The sequence below is a fragment of the Cyanistes caeruleus genome, chromosome 2 (genome assembly GCF_971803275.1).
Source record: "Cyanistes caeruleus chromosome 2, bCyaCae1.hap1.1, whole genome shotgun sequence".
NCBI classification, from domain to species: domain Eukaryota; kingdom Metazoa; phylum Chordata; class Aves; order Passeriformes; family Paridae; genus Cyanistes; species Cyanistes caeruleus.
Window position 1 is genome coordinate 29,256,166 of NC_141702.1, and position 18,707 is coordinate 29,274,872.

General features: G+C 41.7%; 2 protein-coding genes across 5 annotated transcripts in view; one reads left to right on the forward strand and one right to left on the reverse strand.

Moving 5' to 3' along the window:
- COL9A1 (collagen type IX alpha 1 chain) overlaps positions 1-15,703 on the reverse strand; it is a 126,326-nt gene extending 110,623 nt beyond the window's left edge. The window contains exon 1 of one of the 2 annotated variants that reach the window (XM_086876212.1): positions 15,398-15,703. The gene's annotated coding sequence lies outside the window, so the exon portion shown is untranslated. The remainder of the gene's footprint in view (positions 1-15,397) is intronic. The other variant, XM_086876213.1, reaches the window with a different exon arrangement.
- Positions 15,704-16,062: 359 nt separating this feature from the next.
- FAM135A (family with sequence similarity 135 member A) overlaps positions 16,063-18,707 on the forward strand; it is a 79,131-nt gene continuing 76,486 nt past the window's right edge. For all 3 annotated transcript variants that reach the window (XR_015282924.1, XM_086876207.1, XM_086876210.1), the window contains exon 1: positions 16,063-16,194. The gene's annotated coding sequence lies outside the window, so the exon portion shown is untranslated. The remainder of the gene's footprint in view (positions 16,195-18,707) is intronic.

An 18,707-nucleotide genomic window follows, 5' to 3' on the forward strand; every position in this document is an offset into this window, starting at 1 on the left:
GTTCAGCACTGACTATTTGAATAGTCAGGCTAAGAGTTTAAGTCACCACAATATCTGGACCAATAAAAAGGTGCGGTGTTAATAATATACTACTGAAGCTAACACATGTCATTGCAGATGAGAAGTCCTCATGGGAGCTATTGCTGCAGAGCATGACAATGCCTTACGCAGAGGCTTTGGAAAGGACACATTCCCACAGCTAAGCTTTTATGTAGTCTTCAGGATTTAGCGTGGGCAGGTCATACTCTGGCTAAATTACACTTTTCAGTGATGATGTTCCCATCCAGACATAAAATGCTTTGGTCATACAAACCCTGACAACGTTGTGCAAGATCTAGGTGGGAGCTGTCTCAATAGAAGAGCAGAGCACAAATCCTAACATGCTCTGAGTTCTGCACTGGATGGCTAACCATGCTGGATCTAAGTTAGCATCTTTGCTTTGACCATGCTTTGACCTGTCTAGGCTTGTTCAGCAAACAGAGAAACTGGCCTGCAGGCCTGCTTTGTGAAATTTCACAGAGGGAATTTCAGTGCTGGATTTGGTTGCAACAAAAGGTTTGTTTGGGGTAATATCTTCAACATAATAATAAGTTTGGAGAAGAGAAGGCTCTGGGAGATCTTATGGATTATAGATTAGGCCCTAAAGAGGGTCTAAAAAAGAGCTGGAGAGGAACTTTTCACAAGGGCATGTGATGATAAAACAAGGGGGAATTACTTTAAATTGAAAAGACAGTAGGTTTAAATTAGATATTAGGGAGAAATTCTTTACTGTGAGGGTGGTGAGACACTGGACCAGGTTGCCCAGAGAAGCTGTGGATATCCCATCCCTGGAGATGTTCAAGGCCAGGTTGAATGGGGATTTGAGCAGCCTGGTCTTGTGGAAGGTGTCCCTGCCCATGGTAGGAGGCTTGGAACTTGGTGATCTTTAAGGTCCCTTCCAACCCAAAAAATTCTATGCTTCTATAATAACACAATTACATTTTGTACTACAGAGTGGACTTTCAGCAGTTATTACTGGGCATGGTTACAAAATTTTCCAAAACAATTTCCTATCATGTTACAAACAGACTGCATTCTATTAATTTCACTGTTTAGTGGTTAATATCAGCAAATAATTTCTATTTCCTAGGCAATCAGGGGAAAAAAAAGCAATTGTAACATCATATTTCCTGTCACTGCTACTTGTTCCTGCATGGATCAACATGACAGAGGAGAAACATTACACTCATGTCCTTAAAAATATTATTTCTAATCTATTACATAGCAAATTGTAAGAATTAATAAATTGTCTCAAGTAAGTAAATTGAGAGTCTTCCAACTCTTTAAGTCATAGCTCACTTCCCACAAGGTCTCACTAGATCAGGTATTCAGGTTTCACTGTGGTGCATGCCACCCAAGTGGAAGTGGAGAGCTCAGAATTGCCACTGCAGAACTCCTCACCGCAGCACCGTGTCTCACGAGCTGAGAGGTGCAGAACTAATGAGCTGTTTCCCAGTAATGTTTAGACACATCATAGCAAATGATTGCAATTTAAATATTTCCTATTGTTATACTGAACACTATGTCAAGACAACAGATGTGCTGATTCTCCCTTTCCAACAAGCTGAATTAACATTCATCCCTCTCCCATTGCAAGAGGCTGGTGCTGCATTACCACAGCCTATTTTAAAACTGTCGATAATTTAAATGCAGTCAGAGCCAAGATGAGATAAGAAAATGGGTAGAGTCATGTTTCCAGTTGCTGCTTTGCAAATCACAAAGCAGAATCTCTCATTTGAAAGGAAATAAAGAAAATCGAGAAAACCCCAAAGTAAAAAAGCAACAAAGCAATTACAACGAAAAGGGAAAACTAGAACAGGAACTGCCACATCGCAGAATTAATTACTGTGCCTGTCTGAGTTCAAATGTCAAATTTTCTACTTCAATGGTGTCTCAAAGATGCTGTATATCACCTTGCAATTTCTGCACTGCTTTCTCCTGACACCTTTTACCAGGAGCATGTGCCAGAAAATTAGGCCCAAGGTTTTATTTGGAGAAATACAGGAGAATTTATATTAAAATAGAGTGATTATAGAGATAATTTAATATATTGTGCTGTCTTTTCATCTGTACTCATGCCACTAAAGTTATCTTTAAAGAACTTGCATTAAACTTAGCCAACATGAGTAAAATTTGTTGCCGGTACTGTGATATTTGAGGATTTTAAAATACATTTTAGTTGCTAAAAATTTATGTACTTTTTGAATGCATAAAATAAACTTTTCCTGTTAATGGACACTAACCTCCATAACAAAAGTAATTAAAAATACACTGTGATCATAATCCATTAGAAAACAAATACAACAACCAAGATAAACATAAAAAGTGAGACATTTAGTGGATATATTAATTTCTGCATGTTTTCTGTAATAGTTTAACATACCCTCCTCCAAGTAATAATAAAAAACTTTCAGAAGACTTTTATTCATATTAAAAGCAAACTATATTACTATAAATGATATCCTATAAAGTAAAGAGCCATAGAGTCAGAGAATGGCTTAGCTTGGAAGAACCTTAAATGTTGTCTAATTCCAATCTCCTTGTCTTTCACAATCATAGTAATCAAGTAGTTTGTGTTGGAAGGGACCTTTACATTCATCTAGTCCCAACTCCCTGCTGCGAACAGGGACATCTTCCACTAGACCAGGTTTCTCAAAACTCCATCCTACCTGGCCTTGAAGACTTCCAGGCTCAGAGCGTCCACAGTATGACTGCCGGTTCTTAAGTATGCTAAGAAAAATTTAAAATATAAAGGAAAAGCTTATTATTCCCAACAGTTTGGATTTGTTATTAGGAGTTGCCAAATGGGAAGTCTAGCAGAGGCAAATCTGTCTCAGTCCCACATCCCACAAGGTGCTGAGCACATACATCTGCATGGCTTGTGCCAGGGCACTAAGGTGCCTGACTGACCCTGTTCAGCCTCCCTGAAGTTCTCCATGGCCAAGGATGTTATGATAGCCCTGCAAGGTGCTCAGTGCCCAGCACTGCCCCAGTGCCCTCCATCTGCCCTGCTCTGGCTGGGGCGCTGGAATGTGGTCTGGCTTCCAGGACCTGCCCTCACAGACCCTGCAGGAATGGCCTCCTACTCCTGAGAGGAGCTCTCATGGGGACAACAGGGTGGGAGCTCCATTTCCATGACTAGATAATGCATCCCCACCTGCTGTGGTTCCTCTGTGTCTCACTTTGTCCAATCAACCCCAAATGGCAGGTGTGGCACTGGGGAACAGTGAGATGTGACCTGCTACAGACACCTCTGCAAGCCCCAGTGTTTTTCAGCAAGTGCTGTAACCCTACAAATACAATGTCAAAGCTATTATGGCTTATAAACTATTCTGTTAATTCCAGTTAATTATCCAATCACATTTTCATAGCATTATTTGTTGGAATATTTAGATTATGTTATGTTATGCTACTTACAGCATGGTCTCCTTTCCTTTTCCTAATAAGTATTCAGCCTTGAGTATTCTCAACAGTTCTGTTCTGATTTAACCCCTCTTGGCAGTCACTCATTCCCCTCCCCACCAGCAAGATCAAGGAGAGAAATGGAAAGGTAAAGGATGAGGAAATAATAAAACTCATGGGTTGAGAGAAAGCCAGTTTAATGGAGAAAGCAAAAGCCACACATACAAGTAAAGCAAAACAAGAAATTAACTCAGTGCTTCCCACAAGCAGGCCAGTGTTCAGTCATTTCCAGGAGAGCAGGGCTCCATCATGGGTAATGGTGACCTGGGTAGACAAACAGCATCACTCCAAATGTCTCCTCCTCCTCCTTCTTCCTCCCTCTTCATATACTGAGCATGATGCCACATGGTCTGGAATATCCCTTAGGTCAGTTTGGGTCACCTGTCCCAGCTGTGTCTCTTCCCAATCTTCCATGTAGCCCTAACTTCCTCACCAATGTGGCAGAATGAAAATCAGAAAAGGTCTTGACTCTGTGCAAGCCCTATTCAGCAATAACAAAAACACCTCTGTATTACCAACCCTATGTTCAGCACAAATCCAGAACACAGCCCCATACCATAAGCCGCAAATAAAGTTAACTCCACCTCAGCTGAAACCAGCACAAGTTCAAAGGCAGCTTTTTTAAAACACCCACTGAAAACCCTGTGGCATGCTTCTAGGTGTGTGTGCACATTTAGATATTATAACAAGGTATCAGAGGTGAAGAATTAAGTAACTGGTATTTATTTGTGTGTGTACTTCACTGACTGGGTTTCACTGTATGAAATGCCAAGGTGCTCTAGCTGGCACTAATGCCACCTTTTCTGATCTTTTTTTCCTGTCTTACTCAGTGGTTTTGCTCATGAAGTTATGACAATCTCACCTTCTACTCATAGTACATCATTTTTATGACTATTGTGTTACAAATGTACACTGGAAGAAGTGATTTCTAAAGGTTACAAACCTGTGAAAGGGTTAATATAGCAATAGTTTATTTTGGTAAAACCTCAGCATTTTTTAAAGCTCAGTATTGGTAATTTGAAGAACATGTATATTTCAGGAAGAAAACTAGGTGTTTCTGCTTTCCTTCCTCATCATTTCCATACATAACAGGCAATAAAGAGGCTGAGAGGTACAGCATTCGTGAGTTAAATTTTTCATAGACATGAAAGAAACCATTTCCAAGGAGCAGATATCAAAAAATTAATTGAACTGGTAACAGAGGCAGGAGAGAGGGAACACCCTACAGAAGAATTTAATCTCTGCTACTGACTGCAGGCCATATATATTCGAATGTCTGCTCTCCTTTGTTTTGTAAACCTTGTGTTCTTGGTCACCTCACTCCAAAGTGAAGAGGACCTTACACAGTAGGAGACAGAGAGGGCATCAGCTCAGAAGAGAAAGTAACTGAAAACCTTCTCCCATTCCCTTCCACTCCTTCTTTGCTTCGCTCCTTTCTCCCTTTCGTCCTCAGAAGACTTTTGTGCTGTATCTGAGTGAGGTTCTGATAACTGGCCTCCCCCTCAGAACTTCACTGATAATGCATGCTAAAAGCCATTTAATGCTACTTGCAGATTATTTAAGGCACAGAAGCCTGATCCGCTGCAGAAGCATCGCATCATTAATGTAAGTGCAGTGATTGATGTCCGCGCTCTGTATCTGCATTTGGCTGTAACAAGCAATTCAGCTAAGAGAATACATGTTCTCTAGCCCTTGATATCATTGCTCATTGCTCTGTGGAATGCTCTCAGCCAATGTATAGTGAGCATTAAAATATGAAACAGTCTAACACTTGGAAATATTTCCCAGTACAACTCAAGCTGACGGGGCACAGAAGGCACACTGAAGGTCTGTATTCTTCCCTATTTCTCTCCTTTATTTTGGAAATACCATTGTGAAAATGGGATACAAGCAGCAGCAGGGTCATGAAATTTCTGCAATGCTGAAACTTTTGGGGGTTTTAGCCATTGTGCCATCAGTGCTCAGAACTGTGTTGCTTTTGCTCCGGAGCTTGGCAAAACAGAATGAAATGAATTGGCTAAGAACTGAGTGTTGGCAATTCAATTGTTGGCCTAGCAGTCACAGATGTTTTCAAGGCAGCTCATGCTGTGCTGTTCACCAGTGTAGTCAAAACTTGAAATATTCCCCAAACAGTTGTCTTTAATTGGGTTTAAATGGATAGGTTATGGACTGAATGCATATGCATCACCAGATATGAAACTAGCAAGCACAATAATAGAAAGACCCTTCAGAAACTTGGGGGCTACTGCTCTGTGTGAAGGTATTAATGGAATACAGGATACCTTGAATATCCTATGCCTATGCCTATGCCTAATACTTAGTTCTCTGTGGCATCATAAATGATGTGTCATGCTCACCCTGATTTTAGGCAGCCCAAAGAACCATCTGCTGCCTTGATTGCAAACACCTTGTCCTGACATGTGCCAGGAGGACAAGTGGCAGCATAATGGTGCTCAGAGTACCGTGCTGGAATGTGATTCTGGACGACTGACAACAAACTGTCTGTTTGCTTTCTTGTTTGGATACTGGGCATGTTTTCCTCTTCACAATATCTTTGTGAACAAAGAAACAGCTTTGCAGCCACCAAATGCTTAAAGCTGTCAAGGGTGCATTGTCTGTCTTAGCAAAGATGATAAGGAACACCTGTATGTATTTAAATTCCCAGTCTTATCAGTAACATGTTGAAACTCATTCAATCTTATAGTTCACTCGTGCACTTGCTTTGTATTTGAATGCAGTATTTTTGCTGGCATCCAATGTGAATGAAATAGCTGTATGACTGTGGTGAAAAATGAAAATGTTGCATATAACTTTGTCACATCCTGATTTTACATTATTTTGACCTTATTCTTTGAAGAACATCACTATCATTGAAGGAACAAATCCTGTTGCATATGAACCTGAGAGGGGAAAATAGGGTTTTGTAAAGTATAATGTAATTCCCTGCTTGCAGTACACAGCCATAACTGAGAAGTAATGACTTTTATCTAAAAAAAGAGTCCATTGTGCTAGCTGAATCTCTGAGACAGTCAACTTCTGCATATAGCAAAATTTTGTAATAGAGTTGTTTTCAACAGGAAAGCAACTGGAAAGTTGATTATTAATTATCTGTGCATTGTCTTTCAAAAATATAAATGAAGGTAAGAACAGGGTCCCGGCAGGAAGAGCAGTGTTTAAAATCCTTTTCAGTAGGCTAAAACTTCATAATTACTGTTATGTTCAGATATAGGCATGGAGAAAAAATCTTCCTGAAGAAAGGAAGCCACCCACCTGTGCAGGCAAAACCTTCCCATCTCTTGTCGTATAACCAGATACAATTTGCATTCAACCACTCTGTGTTGCTAGGTTGAAGGAAGGGTTTTCCCATCACTGCAAGCAGAATAATAGCATGAACAAGGAATGAAGGCTGAGCAGAACTGGCCTGTAGCATGGGAAACATCCTCTAAGCACTACTACAGAAGCAAGGGATATGACAAAACCCACCCATAAATTTCACATTCTTTGTGTAAAAGAAATATAGGCAAACCAATCATACTTCATGCTAATGATCACTTTCCTCTTCTCCCTCAAACTCACTTTCATCCCTCCTTGTCCAAAGCAAGGAAAAGGTAATTTGAACTACGAACAATCCAGTCAGCCAGTATGGGGGGTTGTGTGAAGAGGGAGGTTGTGATGTGCCTTTGCACACATCTCAGTTTTGAACATGTACCCATCGTTACATGAGGCTTGTTGCTCACAGCCAACAGTCCAGGTTGCTGAGGCTCTATGGGGTTTCTAAAGGCAGAACTATTGGCAGCAGTCCTGAGGATGACACATTCATGTTGACTCAGAGCACAGTGAATTAGTCCCATCAATACTAGCTCACAGCTCTCTGCACCATACAGCAGTAAGCAGAGAACAGCTGTTCCTATATACCTATTTATGGTCTCACACTTTGCACCCTCTTTACCCAATTCTTGCACTTGTATCTAGCTATCTCAACACCATGATAAGTCCCTCAGTGTGTAGACGCAATACTGGACAATTCAGTGCTGCACTATGAAGAATTAAAACCGTTTTCTTTCTTATTCTGGTCTAAAGTTGTATCTCAACTTTGCCAGTATCCCTATACTGGCACACAGGACAGGTGTGCAACAGCTTGTGTGAAACACCATTTTGGTCTGACCTCAGCAACAGTTAATTTGATTTAGCAGTGACAAGATAAGTCCTTTTGGTGACTTTGGTTTGTGTACACAATGGTAAGGTATCTTTGCCGTCAGGAAAAGCTCTGTTAATGCAGACTATTCACTGAGATATTAACAGCAGACTGCTTTGGATTTGTATCAACAGTAAGGACAGACACCTGCTTCTGCCTCTGTTGCTCTGGATATGGGGTGGGATGGGTGGAGCCAACGTATAGCCCATTTCAGTTCCACCTGCTATGATGAAAATATAAAGATATTCTTAGACCAAATGTCCAGGCAACCACAAACAGGCAGAAAACAAATTACTCTTACTGTCTTAACAAGACTAGTAAAAGCCAGTAGTAAAATCTTGTCTGGAACTCTTTTGTTTACCTGAAAAAATGATACTATTTTTTCCCATAATATCACATCAATAGTCCAAAACATCTTTAACTTTTCAGTCAAAACAAACTGAATTAATGGATAAGTTTCACTTGCTTTGTAGCTGTCTCAGCTTCTGGGTCTCATGTTTTCCAGCCTATTTTTATAAGTCTAAGAGCAGCAATGCAGCATTTCAAATCCCAGACAGTGTGAGACTTATAATAAAATAATAAGAAAAAAAAATTTATAGCAGACATGGTAGATGATGAGAACCTTTCTTTCATTAGAGTTGCAGAATGTATTTTGTGCCAGGACTGGCTGAAGTAATAGAGTAGCATAAAATTGAACCATAACCTGAAAAACACCTTTTTTTTCTGTATTTGTATGACTTTTGCTTGTGAGTAGAATTTGTGATGTTTTTGCTCATCCTTCTTTATAAAAAGTGTATTACAACTTTCCACTTTGCAGACACCTGAACCAGCTCATATGTGAGGCAGCTGAAGAAAAAAACAAATAAATGTTCTTCTGTCGGAGATACAAGGTGGCTGACCCTAACACATCATCTTTGTTCCCAAAACTTATCTCACTTTTCTCCAGGGCCTAAAACACTTTCAGATTCAGTGGAGATGAGATGGCTTCAATGGTTGTTGAAATTTGGAAGCAGACTGACTGTAGTAATATGAAATAATGAAATAATTCTGAAATAATGAAACTATTTGCCCTCAGATGCAACTTTCTTTTCACCTTGGAATGATATTTAATGCTATGCAAGGGCCACAGACTTTCAGAATATTATTTCTCATGTATAAACTCTGAAGAATACAGTATTTTATTACAAAAGCCCTTTATTTCCACTGAGTCTGTTCAATTGCTTGGATATTAGAAAAACAACATGTGTCTTTGGACTTTGCTGTTTCAGGATGGCATTTCACCCATGTATTTCCATTTTCACACCTTTCAAGTTATTATGATCATTAGGATCTTAAAATCTCAGCATTTCAGAAGTTCCTATCTAAGCAATTGTTTCTTATTCAAGACTGTATTTCTTTTAATCCAAAATATAGGTACAGCTGTGGTAGATTTAAACAAATGACCTGACAGTACTGAAATTGTGCAATATAATTTAAATTTTGCAGGGATGCATTTTTTTAACATTTGAGGTCGTAAAAATAACAGAAGCTTTGGAAAGAATCAATGAAAGACCATCAGGATATTTTAGTGATTTTCATATTCTAACTAAAAATAAAATACAACAACTTAAATAAAAAATAACATACGACTGTTTGTACTAAAACCTCCTACTAACATATTCAAAACCAAAAATATCATAGATTTGAGATTATCTACATTACATGCTTTTGTACTCTGTGCTTTAGAAATTTCATTGTTGACTGACACCAAAAATGCACACAAAGCTTTAAAAACATTTCTGCTAACAGATGTGCATTTTCAGGAAAACGAGTAAATAAATGAGGCTTAAGTTTTAATTAATCTTCAAATCTCAACAAAGTTGGATTTTTTTGTCCTTTTTTTGGGGGGGGAGGGGGCAGTTTTGTTTTTTTTAATGTGTTTGCAATCACAGTGGTGGGGATCTCTTGTGCCAGTCCTATAACAAACCAGTACAGGACTCATGTTCTTTAAGCTCCGGCCTCAGGGCATACATGACTGTTTACGTCCTTGACAAACACTAAAGAGCAAAGGAAAGAGAAAAACAGGCTTGAATCCCAAAAGGTTTTTCTTCTCTTTCCTTCAGTCTTGTCACACCACACTTCTCTGTCTCTCTCTCCTCCTTTCAAGTTCATTATGAGAGCTGAGTGCTCATTTGATCCATCAGTCACATGCTGTAGAATAAATCCATATGGATTTATTGTATTTCTGTGCTTCCAAGCTCTCAGAAGGATATACTGTCATTTTAAAAAGAATAGTAAATCTTATACTACATAATCAAACAGAAGATTGGGAAAGATACTTTACACAAATGACAATAATAAATTGCAACATAGAAAGTGAGGAAAAAGCATCTAGTTGAATATTTTAACTGTTGTTTTTAGGTTTGGTCTCAACAATTTTCATTTCTATTTCAGAAGCACAATCAAACAACACATTAATTAATCTTGGAAATTATATCCAAATTGTGTAAAAATATTCAGCAGAAAGAAAGCATAGCTCCAGATAAACTAGATAAAATAAACCACTCCTGACCTCAGAAAAATGCAGGCAAATAACACAAGAGAGAAGATACTCCAAAGTAAACCATGGAATTGGTATTGGATATAAAATTGTTTGTGGAAATCTCATTTGATATTGCTAAAACTCAAATGAAAAAGTTGTGGGGCATTTGACCTGTATACTCAGGCTGACCCATCAGTACATGCAGTGGCCTTGCTCCATCTGGCACCGGCCAGTTTATATTTCAAGTACTGTGTTTTCCTTCATATAAATTCCACAGAATATTAGAATTCATTCAGAAACAAGTTACCAAGTGTAGTGTATCCTAAACTTGTGAAGCTCAAAAGATTAACAGAGATTTCTGGTGGAAACATCAGTGTATGGTGCTATTCAGGAAAGCAGGCTGCCCAGGGCAGTTGTTGGAAAGATGTGTAGACGTGGCACTTGGGGATGTGGTTTAGTAGTGAACATGGCAGTCCTGGGTTAACAACTGGACTCAATGATTTTAGAGGCTTTTTCCAACCTTGACAATTCTACAATTCTATGATCTATGGCATTCAGTGCACAGCATAAGAGAACTGTAAATGTTAAATGCAACCTAGGATGAAGGAAAATGTGATTTCAGTATATGAAAATACTTAGCACTAAGGTCCAATCTGCTGGGCTATGGAATATCCTTCCAACAGCCAGGGCAGAAGGCCCCAAGGTAGAAATCACCTGACCACTGCTGGGTGTTAGCAGGACCAGGCTCTGGCCATCACTGAGAGGAGGGTGACATTTCAATGTGAGTGCAGCTGTGGCCAGAGACACAGGGCCCCACCCCTCCCATGAAAGGGCCAGGGAACAACCTGGAGAAAACTATTTCCAGAGACTCCACAGAAGAGTCCACCCAATACCCTGCAAACAGGATTCATTCTCATCACTGCCTAGGAGAACTTGCTCAAAAAGTTCTGCTGTTGTACTGGGGAAAGTGTAATTAGTTTCAATTGCTGACTTTCCAAAAAGGGCGAGAATTGAAATTGTTAGATATTGACATGATTATTAAGTATTACTGCATTTTGATATTAAGGTTTGATACATGGGAACTTGCTAAAGAGCAATGACAGTTTATGCAAATTTATTTCCTGTAGTTTCTCTTGGCATTAGAATTTTTAAACAAATCTTCAAGTAGATTACTTTCTTAAATCCTAGCCAAGAGACTCAGAATTATTTATTTATATCTCCTTCCCTCATTGCCTTTCATTTGATGAACACTAGTATCAAATAAAAGCACATGTGCTGTGCCCTTGACACTTGCAGTTCTTTCTTATGTAAAGAAAAACCAAATGCAGTTTTCTCTGCAGAATCTGTCTTTCTCAGTATTTCTAACTGACTATTGGTGCTCTGTTCCAACATCCTATGGACTATATTTCTTCTATATCCTTGTTTCTTCTTTTTTTTTTTTTGGAAGGGTAATTAAAATGCTGTATTTAAAATTCTCAGTTTTTTCTGCAAGCCTGCATTGCAGTCCTTTAGTGGCTTCTCTGCTTCCCTTTTTGCTTTTGAATGTGCTTCCACCTTTGGATCATTTCCTCTCCCTCTATAACTGCAACTCCTCAATAATTGATCTCCTTACATTAATTCTGTTCCCATCTTTACTTGCACAGTTTCAACACCTAACCCGTGGCCATTCATTTAATCCCATCTCTAGCCACTTTGACACTTCCTGAAAGTCCCTTATTTAAACTCAGGGCATCTAAACTGAAATTCCCGTGGCTGTGTCTGAAACCACTGACTACAGCAATGGTGTGAAGGTTTCCCTATATCACTGTTAGCATGCTGTGTGTTAAAAAAAGCCAGTTCCTTATTTTTGCATCAATACCATGCTTATTTTGCAAAATACCATGCAAGCTGAAGGTAGCTACAGCACTGAGTTCCTCATCTTGAGCAGCCTTTAGAGAGCCTCTGCTGACAAGAGGAAGCTGACCTTTTAAATTCTATTGCTGTATTTTGATACCTCTCATTTATTCTCTGTACATGATTTTTTAATTTTCCCCCATTTGCTTTGCAATTCCCAAACAACTAAAAAATTATCATTATTCATCATATGAGGAAAAGTAGCTTTTAACCAATCTTCTATGAATCCTATAAATATTGCATTCATTTATTATGTAATAAAGTTTAAAAGCTACACTTCAGATTGTTTTGACCAAATTATTTAAAGAAAAAAAAAGTGTAAGTGAAATGCTTTCTATTTTAGTAACATACTAGCTTAATTATGATTTTGTAATTATATATTCTAATGAGAACTTTGCAATCCCCTGCAGTACACAGAAGCATCTTTTCATTCACTGTTTTCAACACACAGTTATCAAAATGTTCTCAAAATGTAATTAGTTTCTATGTTTTCTTATGATTAAAGCCATTGCAGAGGATGTTTCACACAAATCTGTTATCCGAAAATGAACGTGCTTAGTGCTGTGTATCCTATATCTGGATATTCATTTAGGGCACAGAGCCAAATATGGCAGTTGTCTAGAATTGTGTTTTTATTGAGCAATCAGTTGAACGTTCATTCAGCATTTTTCCATATTTTGACAGCAAACAAGCACAATCAACAGCTGTTTCTCTGACAGGAATCATTCCTCCACTCATACTTACCCAGTTTTAAATCCTAGACACAGTAATACATGAACCATCCCTGTGATACAATGTTCACTCCAAAACTGGCAATCTTTATCATCCAACTGTACACCCAGTGTTTTCTCCTCTGACAATTTTTCTGAGATTCAAGCTTTCTCTCTGTCCACTTACATAAACTTCTCAGAAAAACTGTTTGTTTACTCCACTCTCTTCTTGAATAGCCTCCTGATTCACCAACCACTTGTGCACACTCCCTGCCAGAGTATCTATTGAGAGGTTTTTTTCCCCAGGAATCAGAACTGAGCCTCACAGAATATTCCCAGACTGATGGCTCCACTTGGCTTCACAAGCCCTTTACCACATTATTTCCACAGTGTGCCTGTCTATGCTACACACAGGAGCAGTGCAGGAAGAGCCCCAGGTTATCGCTGGAGAGACTGGCTCTGAAACTGGAAGCTGTGCAGTTGATTTCATGTGGCTTTGCATCTGGGTTCCCAGTCCTGCTTCTCAGTTCAGCTGCTGGTGGCTCCACAGCTTTTGTTTCCAAGTGCACGAATTTGATGCTAGCTGGAGGATACAGACCAGTATTGGTGCCATATTGAACCTGGCAGGCATATCCATAAATCAATAACCTATTTTTTAGCAAAATCCTGGACTAGTAATAATGCTCAGCATTCCATATGAACAAAGGATTTATTTCACAGGGAAAAGACAGCTTCATCAGAACTCAAATTGCAGAAGTGATTTCTAGAGTCTCCTACATCATACCTAGGCAATCAATTACTTCCAGGCTTCCCTATGTTAGTTATTAGCGACAGTAATCCATAAGTTCATGATAGGTATCTCTAATAAGCAATGTTTATCAGTGCATCCAGGCTTGACAGGATACCCTTTTTGTGGCAGTTCTTATGTACAGCACACAAACTTTAAACATCTCCTGGAAACGAAGGCAGCTTTGGACTGAAGGAGATGCTGTTCCCCAAGGTTGTTTTCATTCATCCCTCTTTACACAGACAAACAGGGAGACACCAGAAAACACATGGGGTGCGTGTGGGAGGGATGTCAGTGGACCCCATCTCCAGTACTCACTGTCACATGCAAAAGAGGGTCAAGGTTGGCAGCTGCATTGATTGATGATGCAACTTCACAAGTGGATTTTTTGGCAGGGAGGAAATTAGATTTCTCTAATGGCAGCTCTGCCATTTATAGGAACAAGCTGCCAGTTTTCTGCTCATATCAGTGGACAATACAGTTACCAAGAAATGCTTCCTCCATCTAATGGGAAAGAAGCCTGCAACATATTCTGCTAATAGCAGAAGTCCAGCCAAGGTTAAGGAGAAATAAAATAATGAACAAAATCACAAGCCAGACAAGAATTTATCTGTCCAGATATATAAAAGCCCGTCCAAACTGTCAGGCTGATTTCTGGACTATTCAGCAACCAGAACATCAGCAATAAAATCTGGCTTTTTTGATCCATAGGCACTATCTGCTGCTGAATATCTTTTACTACAAAGCTGCTGTAGTTCTGAGGCAGGTCTGAGGTGAGTTTAGGCCTGGTGAGACCTTTTGTCAGCCATGCACAACTACTCCAGTATTTTTTTGGTTGTTTGACTCTGTAAGACCACAAAGCAGTTACTAAAGCCTACCCCAAAATAACCAAGGACAAAACCAAAAAATGGCAGACACTGATCGTTCCAAAACTGCCTTTTTAAAAAGCCTTGAAACACTCACATGCTCCTGATAAAACAGATGCAAGTTTTGTTTAAATCATTTATCTCCCGTGAACTTAAATCTCTTTCACAAAAATCAAATTTCCAAACAGCCATGAGTTTAACCTGCAGGAAATTTCTCCCAGCAGTACAATCTCAGTCATATTTCACAGAAACAAAAGCTGCTGAGAACTCACAAGGATGTCTCACAAAGCTAGTTTTGGTACTCCATGGCAATCAGCCTCTCACCACTCTGTCATTTATCCCAACCCAGCTCCCTGCCTTCACAGTCAATTTTCTGTTTGCATGTCTGGATTCTAAGTCAATTGGTGACAAAATTATTGAAAGAATTCTATGCAAACACTAACATAAAATTTAACATTGCTGTCGCCTGACTGGACTGAAAGACCCCTTTCTTTAAAAGCAAACTGTCTGCCTTCCAATTCCTATCTCTGCCAAACAGCTACAGAGTTAAGTCTGGCACTGAGAAAGAAGCCCACACTGGGAGTTGGAAAAGCTATTTTCATGCAACTTTTCTTCACATCCAAGAATTTATTTATTTTTTTCAGATAAAGGCTAGCAGATAGAAGGGGAAAACGAATAGGATTTTTTTTTCAGACAAATAATTATTTTGTTTGCAATAGTTCTCTGAACAAACTAATTTTCAAGCTACATGTCACACTTGTCAATGAGACAATAGTACCCAGCATCCCTCCTCCGCAATATTAAAGACTAAAAGTTTTATTAGTGCCGTTTACAGCCGATTTACTTCTATTTTGGCATCACGTACTGAAAAAAAAAAAGTCTTACTACAGAAACGACAACTTTTTCTCCGTAAAGGCTCATTACCTCCAGGCAGGTGCCTCACAGCCCGGCCCGGCCCGGCCCGCCGCTGCCCGCCACCACCCCGGGGAGCCTTTTCCCCGCGGGCTGCCCTCTGCTCCGTGCCCAGGCCGGGACAGCGGGCACCGGGAAAGCAGCGCTGACGGCCGCGGCAGAAGGCAGGCCTCCCCCGCCTCACAGCGTGCGCCTCCAGGGGATCTCTGGGGAGCGGGCCGCGGGTGGAAAGCAGCGAGGGCTAAGCCCTGGCTGGGTCGCGTCCCTCCCGCCCCGGGGGTCTCCCGGCCCTTCGGGGCCGCCCCAAGTCGGCCCCGCGGAGCCGCGGGAGGGGCCCGAGCCGCGGCCCGGCCCGGCCCGGCGGGGCGGCAGGGGGAGCACGAGCGCGAGCCGGGCGCATCGCGGGGACAGCGGGGGCTCCCGCTGCCAGCAGCGGCCACCGCGGGAGCCGCTCGGGAGACTCCTCAGAGCCGGAGCGAGGCGGCGCGGAAAGCCCGGCGCGGCAGCCGAGGATGCGGCCGCTACCACCGGCCTCCGCTTAGCCGCCGGCGCAGCCTCCCCGGCTGCAGCTCCGGCACCCGCCGCCCCTCGGCGCCGGGCAGCAGGAAGCGGCGCTCGGCCGGCTCCCAGCGCCCCCCCCCCCCTCCCCGCCCAGCGCAGAGCGGGCGCCGGCGGCACGGGCCGTCGCGGGAGCAGCAGGCGCTGGCGTCGGATGCCTGCGCTACGCCATCCCGGTGCTGCCGCGGCCTGGACTCCGCGGGGAGCACGGGCGATCGGCGGGCAGCGGCGGACGCTCCTTTGTATCCCAGGTCGGTTCCGGGGAGCGGCGAGGGGGCGCAGGGTGGTCGGGCAGAGCGGCGGGACCGTGTCCGTCCCCTCCCGGAGGGCTGGGGCAGGCGGCCACCCCTCCGTGCCCGGCCTGTCTCTGGGGCCGCGGGCATGGCGGGCGGGGGACTTGTTTGTGTCGGTCTGACCCCCCCACCCCTCCCCGCACCTCGGCAGAAAAACTCGGGGAGCCTTTCCGCGGCCCGACTGGGTGGGCGGCGAGGTGAGGCGGGGGGCTCGGCCGCCTCCGCCGCGGGGCAGGGGACGGCTCGTGGCCGGAGAAGTTTCTGTCCAGGCAGCGTTTCTCCGCCGCTGTTGATTGTTTATCGCTCCGAGGCGGCGCCGAAAATAGGTCAGAAATAATGTCTCGCTCGTCCCCGCTGCGAAAAGTATCCGAGGGCCGGCTGTGGTGCTAGGAACTGCTGGAGGCGATAGTGCCTTTCCCCTCCTTCCTTTCCTGAGAAATACGGGACCCTCACAGGGTTTGAAACGGTGTTGAGGGGGCGTTATTTATTTTTTATTTATTCATATGTCTGTTTCTGCGTGCAGTGTGGAAAGTTGCTGGCCAAGCGTTAGGAATAACTCCCAGCTATTTCCTGGTGCGCGGAGGGCGGCACTGGCGGCTCCCGCCCTCCCGGTCCGAGCGGGAACAGCCCGTTCCCCCCGGAACGCCGGCAGAGCGGGGCAGGGCCGGCCGGGCCGGGCCGTGCCTTCAGCAGATGCTCGTCACCCCCGTTACCGTCCCTAGGATCTCGTCAGGGCTCGGTTAACCTCGGGGCGCGCTCGGCAGGATTTGCATGATCAGTAAGCGCTCTGGTGGAAATAATGTTTCTTTCTTGTATTATTTCAAGCAATATTTCGAACAGAACCTGTTTGAAAGATTTATTTGATAATTAGGCGTTGCAAACATACTGCTTGGAAGAGAAGTTGAGTAGTATAACAGATTTTTAAAAATTGTAATTGGGAGATTTAAAATCATGTTGATACTATAACCAGAGAGATATTTTTGCTGATGTGTTTAAGCCCACTTCCCCTTTCTCCTGATTGCAGAGGATTTGGCTGACCGAAAAGTAAACAAGCTACTGTTTGAGATATTACATTTTATCAAGTAGAGTGGACATAAATGCCTATTTTGTTTTACTGGGTTTTACTTTGTTTTTTAAGTGGTTCTTTCAACTTGCTTAATGCCTTATAAATAGGCAAAGCCTGAGGTAAAATCCACACGCACCACCTTTTGGTTTGCTTGGCTGATAGCAAGTAGCAAATGCTGCAGAATCTGTATTACTCTGGAAGGGAGTGTATTACATTTTCATCCATTAAATAACTCCAACTTAGCATTTTGATTTTGAAGATAAAATTACTTGGCCCTTGCTAAGGGATAAATAGCGCAGCCCAAACCTGGTTCAATAAATATCTGCTTTGCTAGAAAATTATGGCTTTTTTACAATGAAAGAATTCTAAATTTGTGGAGGAACAAATTAGGTACTCCACCATAGTTTCTGTTATTCCATTTGACAGTTCATTGCCCATTAGAATTATTTTGTAGGAAGTGAACAATAATCTGGGCTCTGGCTTTATCTTTGCATGTACTTTGAATGAATGAAGCACAGAGTTGTAATCTTGTTCTGTTTCTTCCATTTGAGTGTTTCAGTAGTCACAGTCTAGTACCTGCATTTGGTATGTCACAGCTATAAATCTTAGTCTGCATTTTCCTTGAGTGGACTAACTTGTTTTCCTTTTCCCATAATTCACTTTTCCCCCTGTAAATTATGTAAGTCAATTCTTAAGCTTTCCTTTAGTAATTGATAAAAGTCAGAGAATATGAATTTGAACTTGTTTTTTTGGAGTGGTTTAAATATCCCTTGTGTGAAATACAGTCCTACTCAACTAGTAAGAGTTGACTGATACGTGAAAACACTGGTTTTGTACTTGAATTAGCCCTTTATTAATAAATCTGATTTGTTACCTTTAATTCAAATTATGGTCAATGTGACTGGCCTGGATAAGGTTTGGCATGAATGGTAATCAGTAATAGTAAAGTGCACACAGCAACCAAAATCTGTCTTCAAAACTGTGATTTTGAAAATGTGCCAGACAAACCAACACAGTTGTTGATTCAATTTAATTCCATTGCAATAGAATTTACTTTTGTTTTGAGTTAAGTAAAACCTCAGAAATAACACTTTGGGCTCTATTCAGATTTCGGAAGAGCTAAGCCCTTGCATTTCTTCTGAAGCCCCAATGATGGATGTGACACTGTTACCTGACACTGCAGTATTGTGGTTTTAGCATTTCCCTTGGCAGCACATGGGTTTCAAAGCTCAGTTCCAGGACTGTTTCTGGTGCATTTTTCTCACAAATATATAATTAGTGAATTCAGTTCCCAAGCAGGGAGAGATTTTAAAACTGAGATGCATTGCTCACCCTGGCATTCCTTCTTGACTTTGCTAGTCAGTTATCGGCTGAGAATGACAAGTTCTAGTGGACTTGGTTGTGG